The sequence below is a fragment of the Takifugu flavidus genome, chromosome 19 (genome assembly GCF_003711565.1).
Source record: "Takifugu flavidus isolate HTHZ2018 chromosome 19, ASM371156v2, whole genome shotgun sequence".
Taxonomy (NCBI): domain Eukaryota; kingdom Metazoa; phylum Chordata; class Actinopteri; order Tetraodontiformes; family Tetraodontidae; genus Takifugu; species Takifugu flavidus.
Genome location: NC_079538.1, coordinates 11,985,372 through 12,005,775, shown reverse-complemented (window position 1 = coordinate 12,005,775; position 20,404 = coordinate 11,985,372). Strand labels below are relative to the sequence as shown.

The 20,404-nt window shown below is 53.9% G+C and overlaps 1 long non-coding RNA gene across 1 annotated transcript; it reads left to right on the top strand.

The window, feature by feature from the left end:
* Positions 1 to 14,423: 14,423 nt before the first annotated feature.
* On the top strand, positions 14,424 to 19,881 carry LOC130516493 (uncharacterized). Its single transcript, XR_008947502.1, has 2 exons — positions 14,424 to 18,594; positions 18,712 to 19,881. It is a non-coding gene; the product is annotated as an uncharacterized LOC130516493 (long non-coding RNA).
* The last annotated feature ends 523 nt before the right edge of the window (positions 19,882 to 20,404 follow it).

Here is a 20,404-nt window from a genome sequence, read left to right as displayed (position 1 = left end):
AGGCGGCCATGCTAGCCCTGCCCGGAATGCCAAACGCCGCAGGCGAAGGGTGACCCTGAGGGTGACCCACTTCTTTTTCTATCCCTGGCAGTGTTTGTGTGACCCTCTCAGAACCCCCCCCCCGCCGAGGTTCATCACCTAAATCTGAAATATCAGCCGCCGTCGGCTTTTCTGATCGATTGATTAGCGCGATAGCGGCTGTTGATGTGGAAATAATTGCTCCCCTAAATGTCAGCGCGGTTGTCATATCAGGATTGAATGAGCCGGGTCACCTGTTCCTGAATTCAATCTGAATATTTAGTCGCCCACGGTGAACGACGCCCGGTCAATAACATTCCCACAATCCTCCAGGATTATAGAATTCAGCGCACGCGCGTCAATACCTGTTAAAACTTGTCTTTAAGTGTTCCAGGAACCGTTTATCCAACATCTGTTTTACAGTTTCAGTTTATGGGGGCAGAGCTGCTAGCATGACCATCGACCAGCTTGGTTTACAAGCTAGCAGCAGCGCTGTAAAGTCCTCTGGTGTCTGGTTTCCAGTCCATCAGCGCTAGTTTTATAGCCGCCACATAATCAGTTCTTGTGTTGACACGCTGCCATTTACAGCAGATGATTGCGGTGACGTTGTTGACTAGTTTGGTGAGCGTTAGCGATGGAAATGGCAGCTAACATTTCAACCCATGACAGTTAGCATTATTTGTCATGCTAACCTTCAATAATACCATTAAAAGGGTGCTGCGAATGAGATTTGTCCATGCGGGGCAAACTCTCAAACCATGAAACGTCAGCACGTTAGCATTAGTGTCCTCACATTAGCATTTGGCTCGGTGCACCGCTGGGCTTTGGTGGAGCCTCACAGAACCGCTAGCATGGCAACAGACCGCCGGCTCGCCTCTGCCAGACAACTTTTAGCCTTCGAGATGAAACCGGGAGCGAGACAACTCCACGCCCGCGGCTCCATTACCAGCTATTTGGAGTCGACCGCCAAACACCTCATCACCGTCGCCGCCTCGGCCGTGATTAATGCGCCGTGCCCTGCTGGGGTTAAGACAACCGCAGCGCGTGCTGCGCGTTGGCTCGCCTCGCCTGTTTGTTGACAAGCCGTCCGGGACTCACTTAACATATCATCCGGGGCGGTTGGGAGGCGGCGTGGCAGCATCTTTGGGCTCAGAAGGTCACATTATTACATTACCGCCGTTTAGCGTTGTAGCTGACAGGCACATAAAGGCGCCGCGCGGCGAGCACGGCGAGCACGGCGAGCGCGCATCAACACGTGCCGCCAGTGTGGCTTCATGGGAAACCGCAGCATCAGCATCGGCGGCACAGACGTGACGCTCCGGAATGTTGCCCCTGTAATCGGGAACACGTGTCGGCGGGTGAGAGGAGGACACGGAGGGACAAACACAGCTCACACACACTCACACACACACGCTGGGAACACACACCTACGGAGGGAGACGCGGGACGTGTCCTCGGCGGGGACTCGGGTTCAAACCAGCAGGAGAGCAGAAAATGGGAGCAGAGCCGATCTGTTCGGGATTTAGCAATAAGGAGCAGTCGGGGATGATAAAGTGCGCGTGTATGCTAGCTTGACATTAAGAGGAGTGGCTGCTTCCAAGCTGCCGTAGCGGCGGCGGCGGCAGCTGTGCTATATATACACCAGCAGGAGAGGCCATCCGTCATTTTAGCGTGGCGCGGCTGTAGCCGCTAGCACGCCGGCTTCACGTGCACGCCGGCTTCACGTGCACGCTGCAAACGGCCGAGAAACGCTTAATTGTTTAATTGTTACCGAATAACGGCGGAAACGACAGAGGAGACAAAAGCCGGTGACTTTAAGTTTTTATTTCAATTTTCGCTCTTTTATCGCCGACTATAAATCTTTATTGATGGTTTCACGCAGCCGAATCCAAAAGTCCGCCGCAGCTAATTTTATTTGCCGGGCTACTAAACTTAACGATAACGCGGAGACGGGATTTACGGCGCCTTCCCGTGGATGACCGGAGCATGGGAGCTGTAGCATCGGCTAGCTCAGAGCAGAGCGTTCCCGTTTCGACCGTTCCTGCTACCCACCTTTAGCATTTACGCTTGTGTGACAGCGGAGTAAAATGATGAGTCGCAGCATGTTTACGGCGGCACCGCTCGCCGGGGCGTTAAACGTCCTCCTGGCGCCCAAATTCCTGCTTGGACGGCAGATTTGTGCCGTTAAGTCCAAATTAATGAGCATCCTAACTGTGGGTGGCGCCCCTCCCTTTAGCGAGCGTCAAGGCTTTATGGACGGCGTTAAAGCTGGGGGGGGCGGAGCCTGTAACGCACTGCTCATCCTGAGCTCCTCCCCCTCACGTGTCTCTACTGCCCCCTGCTGCCCAGGTGCACATTTCCTCCTTGGAAATTCTTCCACCGGAGCAGCGTTCCGTCTTCCGAGAACGCTTACGTTATCTCGGGAGCTAATGGAGCGCTCCTGATCCTGTCATCGGCATTCAAAGGGAGACGGCCTTTGTTCCGCTTCAGCGGCGCTGCGGACGGCGTGGAGATGGATCCTGATCCAGATCTGAGGCCTAATGAGGCGCGAGTGTGGACGTGAACTGGGTCTAAAGGTGGAGCCGAGCAAACCGCCGAGGGGCTCCAGCGGTTCGGACCAGGACACGATGGTCACCTGATGCCTGCAGAGAACCGGAGCGGGAACAGAGCAGCTTTCCAGCCTGGAAGGTTGGATGGGGGGACTGGGAGGAGATGAGATGCTTGGGAACGCTCACATCTTGGGAACGCTCACATCTTGGGAACCCTCACATCTTGGGAACCCTCACATCTTCTTCTTCAGTGGTTCCTCTGGGAGCGTTTCATCTGCAGAAGAGGGGAACCTTCCCGTTGCCATGCAGGAACGTGTTCACCAGCCTCCTCACACACTTCCTGCCTCCTCACACACTTCCAGCCTCCTCACACACTTCCAGCTTCCTCACACACTTCCAGCTTCCTCACACACTTCCAGCTTCCTCACACACTTCCTGCCTCCTCACACACTTCCAGCCTCCTCACACACTTCCTGCCTCCTCACACACTTCCAGCCTCCTCACACACTTCCAGCCTCCTCACACACTTCCTGCCTCCTCACACACTTCCAGCCTCCTCACACACCTCCTGCCTCCTCACACACCTCCTGCCTCCTCACACACTTCCAGCCTCCTCACACACTTCCAGCTTCCTCACACACTTCCTGCCTTCTCACACACTTCCTGCTAACTGTGAGCACGACGGTTTGTGTTTAATGGGATTTTCTGGGACAGGAGATCAAATGTGCATTCATTGAATTCACCGGAGGGTCTGACGCAACTTTAGCCTCTGTTGTTGGGACGCTAGCTCCACTTCCTGTCAGCGGGGCTGCTGGTTATACTGGGGGGGGGGGGGGGGGGGGGCAACTGGGCACCTCATCCATCGTTTTTAGAACAAAGAATCACATCAGACCTTCATTTTTGATCACAGGCTAAATCCTGTCAGCTGTGGCTAATGCTAATGAAACCCGTCTGTCTCGCGCTAATGCTAGTGCTAAAGAAACCGGTCTGGTTGTAGCCAATGCTACTTTCAATGAAACCATGCTAACTAGAGCCAGTTTCCCTCCTGATAAGAAGCAGAATCCAGTTGTGCGACTGTGGTCAAACCTTCACAAAAGGTGAACAAAAGTGACACAATGGTACAAAAAATGTAACTTTTACTTCATTCATCTGCTTTTGAGAAAGTTCCGTCCGTCTGCGCCCGGATGAGCCTGACATCTTTTATGGGTTTACTGAAATCAGCTAACCGACTTACGTCCATTCCATCAAGCTAACGCTAAGCAGCTGACGGCTAAAATATCTTAGTAGCAGTTGTTGTTTCAGAGAGTCATCAGAGTCAGGAACTCTGCTCCTCCGAGCATCTGCGCTGAATAAAGAACAGATTGTTCTAAATAGGAGAAAGATTTCTGGCAGAACCCGGCACGACTGGAACCCACAGACAGCTAGCGCCGCGGGCTAAATCTTCTTAGCAAGCGGGAACGGCTGACAGTCGTAGAAACAGGAACTAACTTGGAACACGGTCAGCTGGCGGCGCTCAGACGTGCTGTTCAATTTATCAGAGGACAATATTAGCGCTGCGAGGCCGCCTGGAAGCCCCGCCTCCCTCCTCGCCGTGCGCTCGCCAGTGTGCACGCTAATGTTAAAGAGAAGGAGGGCTAGGACTACGACCCTGGAGCCTGACATCAGGGTGGCTAATCTGCCCGTGGGCGGTGGCTCGGACCCGAGGTGTTGCGAGGGGGGGTGGGGGTGGGTGGGGGGTTGAGTCAGACCCATTCCCACCATCCCATTAGCCTGTGGAACAATCTGATACTTTCACGGCTCAGCCGCAGGAATGTGGGATTCGCGGTCGGTCGATGGCCTTTACGCCCCCCCCCCCCCCACGCCCCCACGGTGGCGGGACCTGATGAGCATCCTCATTCAGGTCAAATGTCGGCTGTCCGCAGGCTCCCCAGGCGGGCGTGTGTGCGGCGCTGATAAAGGCTGGACGGCGGCCTCGCCGGGACGGGAACCAGGGATGAAAGGAGCGACACATCCAGCGCGTTGACGGTCTCCTCCTCTGTGGCGAGTTGGCAGGCTCGCCGCGTCAGGCTCCCGCTGACCTCGTGTCCGGGACAATTAATGGTACCACACGTCTGGAGAGGGACAAATGGCGAGCGGCGCCTCCGGGGAGGGACGCGCCCCCTCGCCGCCCTCAAATATGCAGACTTAACCGCCGATGACCTGCTGAGGATGAGCAAACAATCCGCCCGTGTACTCCGAACTTTGGGAAAGTCACATCCCGTGTGTGTGTGTGTGTGTGTGTGTGTGTGTGTGTGTGTGTGTGTGTGTGTGTGTGGATGGAGTGAAGGATGTGATGTCCGCTAACAGAGGCCGGAGGGGAAGGACAGAACAATACGAGAGGTAGAAAAGTGTCCGTCTAATCTTCCCTCCGGAGGCCCCACAATGAGACGGGAAAGGGGGCGGAGCCAAGAAGCACGACCTCATGACTCCCTTTGTTTTATGAGGATAAACACGCGGCGGCAAAATGTTGCTGAAACGAGAAAGTTGTGGGTTCGAGGCCCCTCGCCCTGCCACCTTTTCCGGAGTTCACATAAGAACGGATGATGTTCCGACCCCCCCCCATGAATAACGTCTGGCTGGCTAAAGTAAACGTATGGACGGTTGTCGTCGGCTCACCGTTTGGCGAGGAACCGCTCCTGTTGGGATCACGGCCCCGCCAACATGGTCTCCATGACGACAGTGTTCCACCATCACATCGCGGCCGGGTGGACTTCCATTCCTCCCTGATGGAACCCGGGAGGCCTTTTCCTCGGGCTGCCCCCCCCCACCTGTGTGTCGCCCCCTACAGACAGACGGGTGCTATTATTAGCCCGCTGAATTATGGATGAGCTAAAGTGGGTGCCCACGAATGGTGATCAGGTGTCTCCTGAACCGCCACTTAAAGTGTGATATAACACACTGGGGGGGGGGGGCACCGGAGAACCGCTGATAACAAGCTGCTGCCTTGATTGGTTATCAGAGGCCGACGCCCCCCCATGCAGACACGTGACCCGGCCAGGTGCACTGGCGGACGACCTGTGACCTGTCCCTGAGGTCATCCAGGATCTGGGATCCAGGACGGAGCGTCCCGGTGGACCGGTACCGTGTCTTCCTGGGATGGAGATGCTGCGTTCAACATCCCCGAGACTCTCGTGAGGGTTTCGGGTTTCTTCTGGTCTTGTCGGTACTTTTTGAGATGCTTTTCAGGAGGCAGATTTAATTCCCTCCCCGGGGGTCGTCTGGGTCTCCTCGGCCCTCCTGGTGGTCCGGCACCGTCTGACCTGAGCTGATCGACACTTTTAGCCTGGGTGCTAATGGAACCACCTCATCCATGAGCCTCATGGACCCGACGTGGACACGTGCTGTCCCCCAGAATGTATCAGTTCATTTCCACCTCTTTCCCCTCAGAACCAGAACCACAGATCTGGGCCTGGTCCTTGGGGGCCGGACCGCCATCAGAAGCTGTTGTTTATCTTATAGTTTCTCTGGGTTACGCGACAGGGACGGGATCAGTCTCTTGAACGTCCCTCCGTCTTTCTGCTAAACCAGCAACGCCTCTCTGCCATAAACCTGGCCGGCTTCCCCGGTAGGACCGGGCCCACCGGGACCACTTACTCCGGCGTAAAAGTTACAACCTCAAGGTGTGATGAAATTTAACATCCAAGAGCCAATAGCCCAAACACACAGCAGCGGCGGCAGCAGCTAGCTACGCTAACGCGGCGCAGCTGCAGCCAAAAGTCACTTTGCCTCTTTGCCGTCTGGGTTATTTACGAGCTCTCATTAGCAAATGACTTTCACGCGGGGCCGCCGTTCGCTAACCTCTCGCTGCGCAGAAGGAAAATCCACACATTTAATGTTCTGGAAAATATAGTCGTCATAAAAGTGTTGCCATCGGTAAAAGTGGTTCCAGCTCCTCACTCAAATCAGCACAATTAACCTGCAGAGGCGCTTTGGAGCGGTCGCCACCCACGGCGCCACGGCCAGGCCACTCCCCCAGGACACGGCGTGCACCGTTGTGCCGCGACGGCAGGGTCCACGCGTCGAGTCGGCCTGTTGCTCGCCGCGCTATGGCAAAAACAAACCCCACCAATTGTTTACGCGTACGTTAGTTGGTTTATACCAGCTAACGTACGATGATTTACTGCAGACTAGCATGATTAGTGTTGGGCTACTGAAGAGGGAGCTAAACTTCAGCGTTGCTAAAGAGCTTCACGCTGGAGCAGCAGCTAAAGACGCTGCCAAAGAAACGATTTTAGCGACGAAAAGTAGCAGCACAAGACGAAATTTCTGTTTTTTCTCGCTAATTTCATTGTTTTTCACTTTGTTTTTCACTTTTATCTATTTTCCAGCTCATCATAGCAAACGTTGGTATTTATAGTGCGAAATACGTAAATGTACACATTTAACGCTGAAAGGAAGAATTTGAACAAGTCAGTATTTCAATTTAAATTTGAAAAAAAACCAAAACATGGATGAAAGCAGTGAACATTCGTGAGGTATCATCAACAAGTCTGACGACCAGAAGATTCTCGCTAATGCTAGAATGGAAGCTAATCGACCTCGTTAGAAAAGAGGACGTATTCAGGTTATCAAGTCTTCACAAACAAAACACGTAGCTTCTTTTAGGAAGCAGTTGTTATTTTAGTTAGCAAAAACAATTAACCCAGATGTTGATGAAAGGATGGCAACAGTGTGGAAGAATCACTGAGAGCCTTTCTGTCACCATGGCAACAGATATTATTTAAGATCAGACATTTGTCTTAACAGAACGGGGCAGAAAAACAAGGTTCTAATGAGGCCTCGGCTCGCTCCATTAGCCTCCCCGTTCATTTCCCATAATTTCCTGTTATTTGGGCGTTAATAAATTGAGAGTTTTCTGGAGAAAAGTGCAGCGTTTCCTGTCATTTATGCTAATTTAGCTAGTGTGAACTAATGATGGACAAGCAGCCACCACGGTCGGTGGTTCCGTCACGTCGACATTCTCCCGCTTGTGCTGCGACAGGAATAAAACAATTAGCTCGGCTTTTTTATGACGCCAGAAACTCGTCCGTCTTCCTGCAAATGTTTCTTATTTTTTCCTTTTTGTCTGAATTCCTGAACGTCAGCAGAAGGAAAATGAGCTCCGGGAGACTTTGAAGTGAAGGTTTGCGAGCTAACGAGTGTTGGAAATAAACCTCTCTGTGTGTGTTCATGCTAACGAAGGGACGCGTCACAGACGCCCACTGATCTCCGCTGGCGGGAGGACACACGGCCCGTCTGCACCGTTTGGACTCTTTAATTGACGCTAATGACGATTAGCGGAGGGATGAGTGAGAAAGCGAGAGGACATTTTCGATGGTCCAACACCAGGCTAAAAATAGACGTTTGTCTTCGTCTGACAGCTTGTTGCTGCTGGGAGGAGCCACAGAACTCTGACGGGAAGTTGGTGCCTGGAAAACAAAGGTTCAGGGATGAGCCGAGGAATGCAGGATATGAGCTGATGTAGCTGGAATTCATGGGTCTCCACTCATGAATGTCCAAACATCTAGAAGACAGAAGACAGTGGCTCCATAAATAGAGCCCCACCCCCCCCGGGTCAGAACAATGGTTCTGATGAAAGTGTCCCATATATGTGCAGGTTGGATCCTCGGGGGAAAGATTGTTCTGATTCGGAAGCGCAGAGCATTTCCTGTTGAAGAAAAGCTGAAGAAACAATGTGAGGTCCAAAGACGGACCCTTGTGGAACGCCTGACCTCATTCTATCATAATAATCAGCAGAAATGAGCAGTTCCGACCTGATCAACTTCCCCAGCGACGCCTCCTCGGCTGATGCTAATGCTAACGCCTCAGATTACAATGTAAATAAAACCCTTCATGGCCGCCGGTCACAGCCGAGGACGCCTCAGTGATTGGCTGTAAATCAGCCGATGTTTCATCTGCCTCCTCATTAATACGACAGGAAATCTTTACAAGACGCCGCGGCGGGGGCGCGTCCCCGCTCCTGCGGTCTGGATCGTCCCCGATAGCATCAGCCGAGTCGCGGATAGACACCGCTGTTAAAAATAGGGGTTCCGAAAGGGGGGGTTATTTACACTTTCCAGTTTTACGCGAGAGGTCAAAGGAGTGTTTGAGGTGAGGTTAGCGTCGGGGGAGGGGTTAGCTGGGGTGGTTGGAGCCAGGGTGTCCCCACACAGATAGCAACACCAGAATGTGTTTGTGTGCATGTGGCTACATGCGTGTGTGAGAACTCACCTTGACTCCGACTGTTGACTCTGGCTCGGCGGCGGTCTGAAGACTCCGCCATGTTGACGCGCGGGCGTCCCCACCCCCATTAATAATTCAGAGCCGTCTCCATCGCAGCCGTTAGCTCGCGACGAGCCGATGGCGTCTGTAAGGCCGCCATTGTTTCTACTTTGAAAGTGATCCACATCTTTTATTTTCCTTCATTTCCTGCTTCCAACAAACAAACCACTGCGTGAAAATGGCTTCCTGCCCAGCGTGGCTAACAGAGGCTAAAAGCTTTAGCTGACCCGGTGTTTTCTTGGCGCCGAGGCGCACGGTGCTACAGGATGATGTCTAATCTCGCCCACGCTGCTCGCCTGATGCATCTGGTTTCCTTCCCGCTGGCGGCCCGACTACCTTAATCTATAAGGCTGATAACATGATAGCGGCTATCACCGCGCTCGCTCAAATCACTCTAGACACATCAGGAGATTAGCTGGTGTCACGCTGACACGGTGCCGTGAGTGACAGGTGAGGAGACACCTGTAAACGTGTCGGAGGACATCAACCTGGAAGTGGCTGCTGCGTCTCCTCATCCGATTTGACGTGTCTGTGAACATCATCGAAGCCCTTGAGCGGGAGCTAGCCGGGCCTAGCCGCCACGCTAATCGACATACTGACAAAAGAAAAGGGGGATGACCTCAATCACCCGCCTTCCTGTTTGTGTTGGAACGTGACTGAAAGCCGTCGTCCGTGGCTCCAGACTCATTTGAATAAATGATGAATGTGGCCAGGTAAAAAGAGGAAAATATCCATTAAAGCATCCATCCCATAATGAGCAGGTGGGTATTTTTACCCCGCAGAAGCTCCATTAACAGACGGGTGAATTTATGACCCCTGTCTGAAGAACAGTCGTCTCTGTGATAGCTGCTCATAGCTAGCCTTGACGATAAATCCGCTAATTTTAGCACTGATGTTCTCTACTGTAAGAGGACGCAATCAGTAATAGCAGCTAGCGTGCTAATATATAAATAGCTACATTTCTGCCAAGGTCCCAAAAAAATCAGGAGAATGGGCGCGGCGCGCTAACATAAAGGTGAAAATCAGCTTAAAATTAACATACAACATTCAATAAAAGCTACAAATGTCAGTTTGTACGGCTCATTTTTCCCAAAGAAGCATAAACTTCACCCATAAAAGTGCAAAACTCCATCAGATGCAGCCGCGGGGGCTAATTTGAAGGTGTATTTGTTATTAAAAAGTCCACAACATTATTACAGTTCATCCTTGGGTGGACATAAACGTCAGCTTCGGATGCTAGCTCCATCCATCCCACCTTCCTCTGGAGATTCCCTCAGAAGCAACAGACACAGGCAGCTTTTGCCATCAATAAGTGAAAGTTGGTGTTTCACCTGATTATCTGCTGTCCGTGTTAGCGCACGTTAGCGACTGCAGCTATCCCAAGCTAAAGCCACGATCCCTCGCCTCCATGAACATCGATGTGACACAATAAGCCGGTGGACTTGAGAAGGTGGCGTTACCCAGCAGTCGCGTTTTACACGGACGATAAATATCAATTACGTGGGTGGTGGAGCGGCGCCATTCGATCTGCAGAACGCCAGCAGGTGCTTCTGGATGAAGGCCGATCTGTGAGCCTGGAGGCCCCTGGAGTAGATCCTCCAGAAGACCCCCCTTTCAAGGTCAGCTGGTTGCAGCCAACGTCGAGCTTGGACGCCGGGGTGGACAGAAAGACGCCGATGTCCTCGTCAGCGTTGTCCTCCGAGTGCTCCGATTCCCAAAGACGGGACAAAAACGCCTCCTCCTGAAGTTCCGGGAGAAAATGAGCCTCTCTAATCTCTCCGAAGCGGGATTTATCTCCTCTAATTAACGTAACAATGGAAGAAAGGGAGGATTAATCGGACAATAACGTGTCCGAGCGCGTGCAGCAACGGAAGGAACATGTTCTTCTTTAGCGGCGTTAGCGCTGAGGGCTACAGGTGAAGCCTTTATCTCCGGCAGGAGGCTTAAAAACCAGCTTTCTTCTCCCCTGTTTGCGGATCAGCACTGATAAGAGGAGGTGGAGGTGGATCACCGGCCTGTTTGCTCTCGGGAGCTCTCCTCAGATCCAACATGCTCCCGACCTCCAGCTCCCAAGATCCACTCACGGATTTGCTGTGAAGCTCCGGCGCTAAAGACAAAACCTCTAACGACCCGGAGATCATCCTCTCCTAAAGCGGGGCACGGATGTCCGGCACCTTCCAGATTGCCCCTTAATGCCCTCATAAGTGCCCTGGCGGGGGCACGTGCGCGCTCTCTGTCCCTGCAAATCAAGACGCCCGTGGCAGACTTAGCATGCAGCCGGGACCGGGCGCCGCTATCGCCGCGCTTCCCCTGGCTCAGTGAGCACAAACCCATATTAAGCTGCTCACCGCGAGCGCGAGGAGATGAGAGCTGGCCTGTTAAATATTAATGGGGGGGGGCAGATGCCTGGCTGGCTGCTGGCATTTATCTTAACCCGATCCAGCAGGTGTGAGCCCAGCGGGGCCCGGCGGCGTCCCGGAGCCGCACTCAACCTCTGGATCATTTAGAGGCGTTAAAGGATTATATCTGCGCTGAACCAAGACCGGACTGATACACCCGCAGGGGACGGGGGGGGCGCGGGGGGCGATTGCATCTCCTCAGTCAGGGAGGGAGCTGGTAGATGGATGGGGTGGTGGTGAGCGTCTGGGCAAACACTCCCCGCTGTTTGCTTCCCTCGTTCCGTCTCTTCCCAAGGGCAAACAGAGAGAGAGCGAGGCTGCAGCTGTCAGTGTGTGTGTGTGTGTGTGTGTGTGTGTGTGTGTGTGCGTCTGCAGATGAAGTTGACCTTCACGGCCTCCACATAAGTAGCAGGGAATCACCACCAACAAACTCCCTCCTGGGGCCCTTGGCCACTGGCCCCCATCATTACTCCCTGGAGAGCCCCAGGCAGCGCCGCGGCGCCCTGTAGCCGCTCTCATGCTCGCCGTAATGAGGACGCGTGGCGAGGAGGAGAGAAAATACCCCGTGTGGCTGCAGAAAAGCCCCCCCCCCTTCCGAGATCCTTGACTGAACACGACATTGAACATTAAGCTAATGTTAAACTGAAATTGTTGCTACTCAGTTGATGACAAAACAGGCTGATGGTGTTAATCGTCTCTGTTAGCTTAGCATGAATGACAGAATGAGCCTGCATGCTAATGTTAAACCTCCTTCTGTTCACTGGAAACAGTGTGATTTTCTAAATCACGGAGCTTGGAAGGGTCACGCGGTTACGCTACCTGCTAATGGATGGGCCCCTGCGATTGGATCACTTTGATGCTTTGTTTTATGTGACGGTAACTAAAATGAAATATTCATGAAACGTTCATCAAAGAAACGGGAGAATCTGTCCTGCAGGTGGACGTTCACCTGCTTCACCCTGGCCTGATGTTAGCTGGAAGCTAACCTGATAGCATGGGTCTGTAGCTAATGGTGTGTGTGACACTGGGTAATTCTCTGGACGTGCTGGTGTAGTCTGTTTGTCCATCATTTGGTCGCCGCGGCAACCTGGCGTGCCCCCCCCTGATTTTTAAATCATCTGGAGCCATGATGAGGCGTCCTGGTGGAGATTAAATCAAGCTGCAGCACATAAATTATAGATCCGTTATGAATTTTCGTCTTTTAAAGACGAGCAGAGACGGAAAAAAGCGCGAGCGACAGAGGAGGAGGCGGTCGGAGGCGGCGGGAGGACGGAGTGTTTGTGGAGGGAGGGAGGTCACGACTGGGATGGAAGGAAGACGCGACAGGAAGCCCTCAGAGGGTCTAATGAAGCCACCTGTGCGTGGTTAGCCAGGGGGCGGAGCCAGCCACCACGGGGGAATCTGCCTAATTTAGCCTGAAAGGACACAGGTGTCTTTTATTTCTGATCTGGAGATGTTGCTGAGCTTCCTTTCATGATGCGTTCACTGTCAGGCTTTTATCAACTCAGGTAGAAGGATCCAGGACCCGCCTCCTCCATCTGGATCAACACACAACCCACTTCCTGTCAGCGTGTGGGATGGCAGAAGCTAAAGACACAAGGACTTCTGGAGTAACGAGGTGAAATGCATTGTGGGATACTTAGCTGTCTCTAGTCTACCCTCTGACGCTTCATAAAAGGGGCGGAGCCAGCCCACACTGGGCGTCTACTTAGCTGAGTCTTCCACTAGCACAGATTAGCGCGTGTATCGAGCAAACAGGAGAAGCTAACGATAACGTGTCTGACGTGGTCATGACGTCAAAGTGGTTGTGCAGCCAGGATCAAAGCAAAGAGATCAAAGCAAGCGAAAACAATCCCGAGAACCGTCCAAGGAAGGACATCGGCGCCGTTCAGGTTTCCTTTATTTCTATAAAACCAAAGAAAAACCCACCACCAGGGGGCGGACAGGAAGTCCTCGTGTCGTCCTCCCGTGGTGGCAAAATGAAGGAGGATCAGGGAAATCTTTCACGTTTGACTCGCTCGGCGTTCAGGAAACGGTTTCCTCTCTCTGGACAGTCTGCTGGCCTTTCAGGTCCACGTCGGACTCGGCGGCGCTGACGCTAACGGTGTCTTTGTCAAACACGTACCTGCGTCCCGAGCTGAAAGGCTTCCTTTGTGAGGGTCCGTCCTCGCAGCGCACGGGGGAGGGGGCGGTGGGTGAAGGTCAGCCCAGCTGGGACTGAAGCATTCAGCACTTCTGTGTGTGTGTGTGTGTGTGTGTGTGTGTGTGTGTGTGTGTGTGTGTGTGTGTGCCCACACCAGCAGATGGACCTCCTGTATGACTGATGGCCTTGTGAAACATGAAGGTGTTGTGTCAATAAACGATGTTTCGCCCCATCCATCAACAGCAGCGCTCGCCGCTCCACGTGCACACACACGAACCCGCGTCTCCTGTTGCCTGCGGACTTCATTCCCGGCACCGCGGCGTCACGCAGGGCGCCCCCGTCTGCACGTCGCCGCCCGCGCCGCGACGGTGGGGCCGCGTCCGTGCTCCGATGTGGGAACGTCGAGAGATAAAGCCGGTCCAGCGGGGCGGGAAGGGATCGGGTTTTCCTCGGGGAGGGAGCCGCCGTGTCCGACTGTTGCTCGGATCCGTCAGCGTTTGCGGAGCGTCGAAGTCACGGTATTTAATGACCCTGCCACAGCTGCGGCGGTCGTTCGGCCGCGCTAAAGGGACGACAAGCGCCTCTTAAGCTAGTACAGCGAGTTAGCGTGTAGCGTTTAGTTGTAATGGCTATCGAACCAAACGCTATAAAGATGCAGCGGCGTTTCCAGCGCTAACCGCTCCGCCAGCAGCTACATTATAGCATCGTAAACACTCGTGGACGCCGCGCCGCTGTGTTTCAAGGCTGATGATCCGTGTCAACAATCCTCCAGGTGGGATTTGTCGTGATAAACATTGATTTTCCAGCCGATATCCGCCTGGAAACGTCCTCGTTTCGAGCCGGGTCCAAGGCGCTGAACCGCCGCCGAACCACGGACGACAGCACAAACACTTGGTTCCACGGAAAGGTCCCGCCGGGGGTTTCTCCCTGTTAAAAGGCAGTTTGTTCCTGCCACTCAGTCAGACTCCAGGATGTCACTCTTTAATAAAGTTGAGCTGAACACACGACGGCGGTGACGGACGATCAGATTAGATCAGGCTCCGCCTCCGACGAGCTCCGGCCGTCTTTTTTCCTGCCTTTATTCAGACAAAAATAACAGCGGGCGCCACGGTGACATTATTGCTCTGTCTGCAGAAGTCTACCTCCAAATGTCAGCCGCGTCCCCGGAGGAATGTCATACAACCGCCAGCCGAATACGGAATGAGGAGCGGCGGCTTCTGTCCGGCTCTGGGGGCTATTCTGGGACTGCTAATGAGAACTGACACCGCCGCCGCTTCCTGCTCTGAGGTGATGATGTCATCAACTCTGCCGCGCTATTGATGAGTTATGCGGCTTTTTTTGATTCCGTTGTCTTTAAAACGGGTTTTCGCTTCAGAACGCGGCCGCGCCGCTTCACTTCCTGTCTTTGCCCGTTCGTGGCTCCTCGTTAAAACGACGTTTCCGCGGCGATATCGCTGCTGTCCTGGTTGTTAAGACGACCCGTCGGTCGGTTTCTGTGAAAATAACCGCAGAAATGTAGCAACACGAACTCTTGAACTTGGCACGAGCGGCGTTTCTTTTCTTATCGCTCGCCACCTGCAACCCTATCCAGCGCCCACGTGTAACCGCAGCCGGGCCCCGGCGGGCCGGGTGACCCGTCCGGCGTCTCCGAGTGTCCGGCCCCACAACAGCGCCGCGAGGCCGCCGCTGTAATGTGCAACAAGACCCCTTAATTTGTTTCAATGGGATCATTCAGCGGCGGCGGCGGTGGGAGGCGCCCCCGCGGAGCAGGCTACAGTCTCAACATCATGTGACCCGATCTGGCCGCCGCGCGCCGGCCAATCAAAGGCATGAGAAAGCACATTCCTGGCAGATTACTCCGAAACCTGAGCTGGGTGATCCGGCTGTTTATCTCGCAGTTGTCATGGCAGAAGCTAGCATGACTGACTCCTCAAGAGCGCCTCAAACCGCCGTGCACTGGTTCCACCTCAGACTTCTGCCGATCTGGCGCTCGCACGAGACGGGACGCCACCTGGAGAGAGGGTCACAGTCGCAGGATGGGAGGAGCCAGGCAGAAAAAGGGGCTTTAAAGCAGGTGTGAGCTAGCGTTCGCTAACGTACGTGGGACACAGGCAGCGGTTCATTTAGCTCTCCTTCTCCTCTTGGCATGTTTCCAGTTGGATGTTCTGGGACACATTTACACGCCTCATTTAGCAGCCGCGCTAAGCGAATGCCTGCTGCCGTCTTTGCAAATGTGCGATGCGGAAAAGCGGCCGGCGGGCAGATGGACGCCGGCCTGCCCGGAGGCCCCTCCCTCATTAAACCCTCCTCCAGCAGTTGACCCTCACCGGCCCAGAGGGTTCTGTTCTGGCACCGGCGGCTTTATGACGCAGGACCGGACGGTCGTTCATCACGGACGGCAGGTTAAAGCCCGCACGCAGTCTGCTTACGGCCGTAATTATGAGGCAGCGGCCCGTCCGTGAGCCGAGAGGGCTGGAGAACATCTGCTCCAGCTGTGGTCCACAGGTGATTCATCCGCTGGAGTCAACACGGAACATTTTTGAGGGTGAATGTAAGATTTTAATCTACGGCCGTAGAACCCAAACTCTCTTTTAGAGAAGCCGCTAGCTTCTTGTTAGCATTAGCTTGTAGCGCTAGGGTGTTCAGCAGCTCCTATTTTTCCAGACACACATATTAAAGAGCTACAAATAGAATTTTCATAACATTACCGCTGCAATATCGCACTCGGTTGTGTGTTTACTCGCCACTGGAGCTCGGCACAGCCGGGCGCTAACAGCGGGGCTATATTTGGACTCTATATACCCTCTTAGATTTATAATCAGAACCAGGAACCGTGGTGGCAGAGCTGGATGTTCTGACTCCCGGGGAAGGGAGGGCAGAAACATAAACAGGCAGCCCTGATGGTGCAAATGACACTAACGAGGGGCCGTTCGTCACGCAGACTCCTCACTTCAGCTGATGAATACCAGGAATTTAAAGTGGAGACTGAAGTGGAACACGGCTGTCGCCGCTACGCTAGCTAGCCTTTCCCGCTATCGGAGCATGTGACCCAAACCGAAACCACCGATGAGACGACGGCAGAACGTCAGCAAAGCGTAAGAGGAGCCACGCGTGTGCGTGTGCGAGCCGGTTTACGTGCACGTTTGTTTATGGTGAAGACATTTTGAGCGAATTGATGCTAGCTAACATTAGCTCACTTTAGCTGACATGATCAGCACATGCGGATGCTTAAAGCTGAGACTGGTTCTGTTCTAAACGCTGGTTTATGAGGAGCATCAGAAGGTTCTGGTTCTGCCGGCTCGGCTGAGAAACCAGCCGGTCTGCGTCGCGGCCCAGAGCGACGCGCCTGGTTCTGTCTGGGCTGATTGAATTTCACCTCCCCAGACTTCCATCTGCGCTCATAATTACCGTTTATTAAACAATCGCTTTTGAAGACAACTGTAAAAGTATTAATTTAGTCAGAAATGAGCCAATCTGACAAATGGAATTTTCCATCAGAGTGTGTGTGTGTGCGTGTGTGTGTGTGTGTGTGTGTCTGCTCTCCGGGCAGCGTTTCCGTGCGGCTTCGGTCCTCCTGACACGGGGAGGCTGTGTGTGAATCTCTGGAGCTGTGGGGACACGCGTGTGTGAAGACCTCTGTTTGACCCGACGAGTGTTTGCTTGTGTCGGGGCGAGTGAGACCACGTCCCCCCCCCCCCCCCCCCCCCCCCCCCGAGCACCTCTGAGCTGCTCTATGAGAGGGAAGAAACCCGTCAGAATCAAAGGATGCTGATGTTTGGACGGTGCTGACAGCCGAGCGGCGCCGCGTGACCACGCCGAGGCGCGTCGCCACGCCGCTTCCTGTCATTCTAGGCCCATCTCCCCCCCCTCCTGTGGGCTTGTGATCCCACCGCCGATACTTCAGTAGTGTGTGTGGGGGACGGCGACGGGCGGATTGGTGCTCGCCACCGCCGTGAGCGTGTGGATGGCGTGTAAATAGGATGGATAAAGGAATAATGAGGCCAACGATACCGGAGAACATGACACTTGAATGCATCACACTGGTGTGGGTGAAGGTGAATCACAGAAGGGGTCTCCAGGTTCCCCAGGTTCTCCAGGTTCCCCAGGTTCTCAAGGATCCCCAGGTTCTCCAGGTTCCCTAGGTTTTCCTGGTTCTCCAGGTTCCCCAGGTTCCCTAGGTTTTCCAGGTTCTCCAGGTTTCCTAAGTTCTCCAGATTCTCCAGGTTCCCCAGGTTCTCCAGGTTCCCCAGATTCTCCAGGTTTTCCAGGTTCTACAGGTCCCCCAGGTTCTCAAGGATCCCCTGGTTCTCCAGGGTCTCCAGGTTCTCCAGGTTCTCCGGGGGTGAGTCATGTTCCCGAGCATGTTGGAACCTGGGGCAACAGCGAGTCACCTCAGAGGAGCCTCCAGCTCTCCGTCGTTCATCACGCCGTCCCTCCTGACGTGGAAAATGCACGTCTGACTGCTTTTCTGCCAGTTTGCGTGCGAGTCGGCCCTCCCAGGATCCCCCCCCCCCCCCGACACACACACACGCCCCACACCACCACCCAGGGAGACACAATGGCCCCCTCTGTTCCAAAAATGTATCACAGTTTCCTTGAGAGGACGTGACGGGACAGGTGTGAACGGGGCTGCGGGCGCCGTCTGCCGTGCGGGCCTAATGTAAACAGGCAGGAATGTGATCCACATCACAGCCTGACTTAGAGGGGCGGGGGCAAAAGGTCACTGGCTGCCCCCCCCCAACAAAAGAGATGAAACACGATCACCGTGACGATCAAACCCCACTCAAGACGGCCGCTCAGACAATTGCTGTTGTCTGTCAGAGTAAACGGCGCTTTCAGCCGCGCGTCGGATTTATGTCGGCGGAGAGCGGGAGGGGGCGTGGCCGAGGGGGCGTGGCCGAGGGGTAGGAGTGGGGGGGGCAAGCAATACGGTGACAGAATAACCACAGATCAGATCAATCCTGATTAAACAGGAATCACTGTAGAAGGTAAAAGGGGCGGGGCTAATTAGACCCAGGTGAGGGGGCCCCAGGTAAACAAACGGATGGGGAGGGGGGGCAGAGCCAAGCGAAACGTGAACCAAGGACAGAGATAAAGCAAAGATTAGATAGCTAAAAGTGGGAATTCTAAAAATAAAGGTGAGCAACAACAACGTCCTCGGAGACCAAAGAGCCGCCACAGGCAGGTGAGAAGAGGATGAGGAGCTGCTTTGATTCACCCATCAAAGGATTCTTTGTTAGCGCGCCTCTTATCATGAGCACGCCGTTTTCACTCTTTTTTTTATCCGGTTTTGTCCTCTTAGTGCTGGAGAGAACACAGACACATGGCGTTCCGACGCCTCCCGGTCCATCCGGTCCGGGTCCAGGTTCCTCCCACATCAGCCCATCTGGAGAAGGTTCGGAGAGGAAGCTAATTACCAGCGCGGGGATAATTAAAGGACAGGATCCCAGAGGTGCTCGATCCATCAGATCCAGCAGGAAGAACTTGATCCTATTGAAGATCTGAGGTCCTGGTCCTGGTCCTGGTCCTGGTCCTGGTCCTGGTCCTGGTCCTGGTCCTCAACGCTGGCCTGAAAGGAGCCGGGTCAAAGGTCAGAATGGACCCTCAGCCTGAACCCGTGGACGTCAGGTTCTGACGCCCTGGAACTGGATCAGCACCTGTCGCAGTTGACCTGCTCGCCACTGCAACGCGGCTCGGCGGCGTTGCACAAAAGCTGCGCCTGAAACATCAAAGCGGAGCGAGTCTGTGCACGTCGGTGGCCCAGGTCGGCCCGCCCCGGATCCCTGAGTCCTGACGAGACTCCTGGATCCTGTGCTGACAGCAGCAGCGCGTCTGGTTTTCTTTACGTCGTGGCGGCGCGGTGACAGCAGAGGCGGAGGCCAGGACATCAAAGCGCAGGTGGAGGGTTGCTAAGATGGGGGCAGAGCGGGTTCACGCCTCCTGAGATAAGACTCACACAGGAGAACCGGACCACCGCGATCCGAGGCCCTGAGACGTCTCGGCTCTTGAGCGGCGACCTTCAAACGATCCCGTTTCATCTTCGGCTGAAAGAGCGGCTCATTCCCGGCGCTACCAGGTCCCACCGGCGTCTGAACCGGCGTCCCAGGAGCGTCCGTCCCCTCTGGACAGGAAGGTCCGGATCATTAATCATTCAGGCTCTGTCTCAAAATTGTATTGAAGCTAAAATCCAGTCTGATGAATAAATAACGATGTTGATATTGAAGCTGCGGCGGCCGAAGATGCCTTTGTGTTTCCTGATGCCGCTGAACCAGGCGCCACCTCGGGAAGCCTCTCCGCCAGCGCTGTCGGAACCATCGGCGCTACAGTAGCAAACGTGACGGATTCGTTAAATATTTATACAGATTCTGTGAAAAAGAGGAATATATGAAAAGAGCAGTAACTTCATATCATCAAATATTTGTTATGAGTTCACGTTTTATGCATTCATGTGCAATAAAATCAATTATCGTCACGTTTTTGAGAATGTTGTATTAATTAAATGTGCTGGGTGTCAAGTATAATTAGCAAAACAATGCTGTGGTTTGTTTTTTTTTCTTTCAAATGAGTGAATAAAAAGGTTTAGCAAACATTTAAAACCATCTCCTGACCTTTGACCCTACTCTTCCCACATGCTGACACACACAGGCTACAGTCATGTATATTTTACACGTGGGCTGTTAATTAGCCGAGGACGCCGTGGAGGAGGCTAATATTCATTAAACTGCAGCCTCTGAGTCCAAAGGCCGACTCAGCTCAGCGCTGCTCTTCCCGAGCTAGCGCCTGGCGGCTAAAGCTGAGGGAAAGCCGCACAGGCGCTCCGCCTGAAACATTATACAACAGCCCATAAACCGCGGAGCTCCGGCTCAGGCCTTAAAGCATTAGCGCATAAATGTAAAACGAGCTAGCTTGTCAGGAAACACCCTTTTAGCAGCGGCGGGACGGAGCAGGCGGGTGGCAAATGTTGAAGTCAATCACGCAGCTAACGCTAGCTAGTG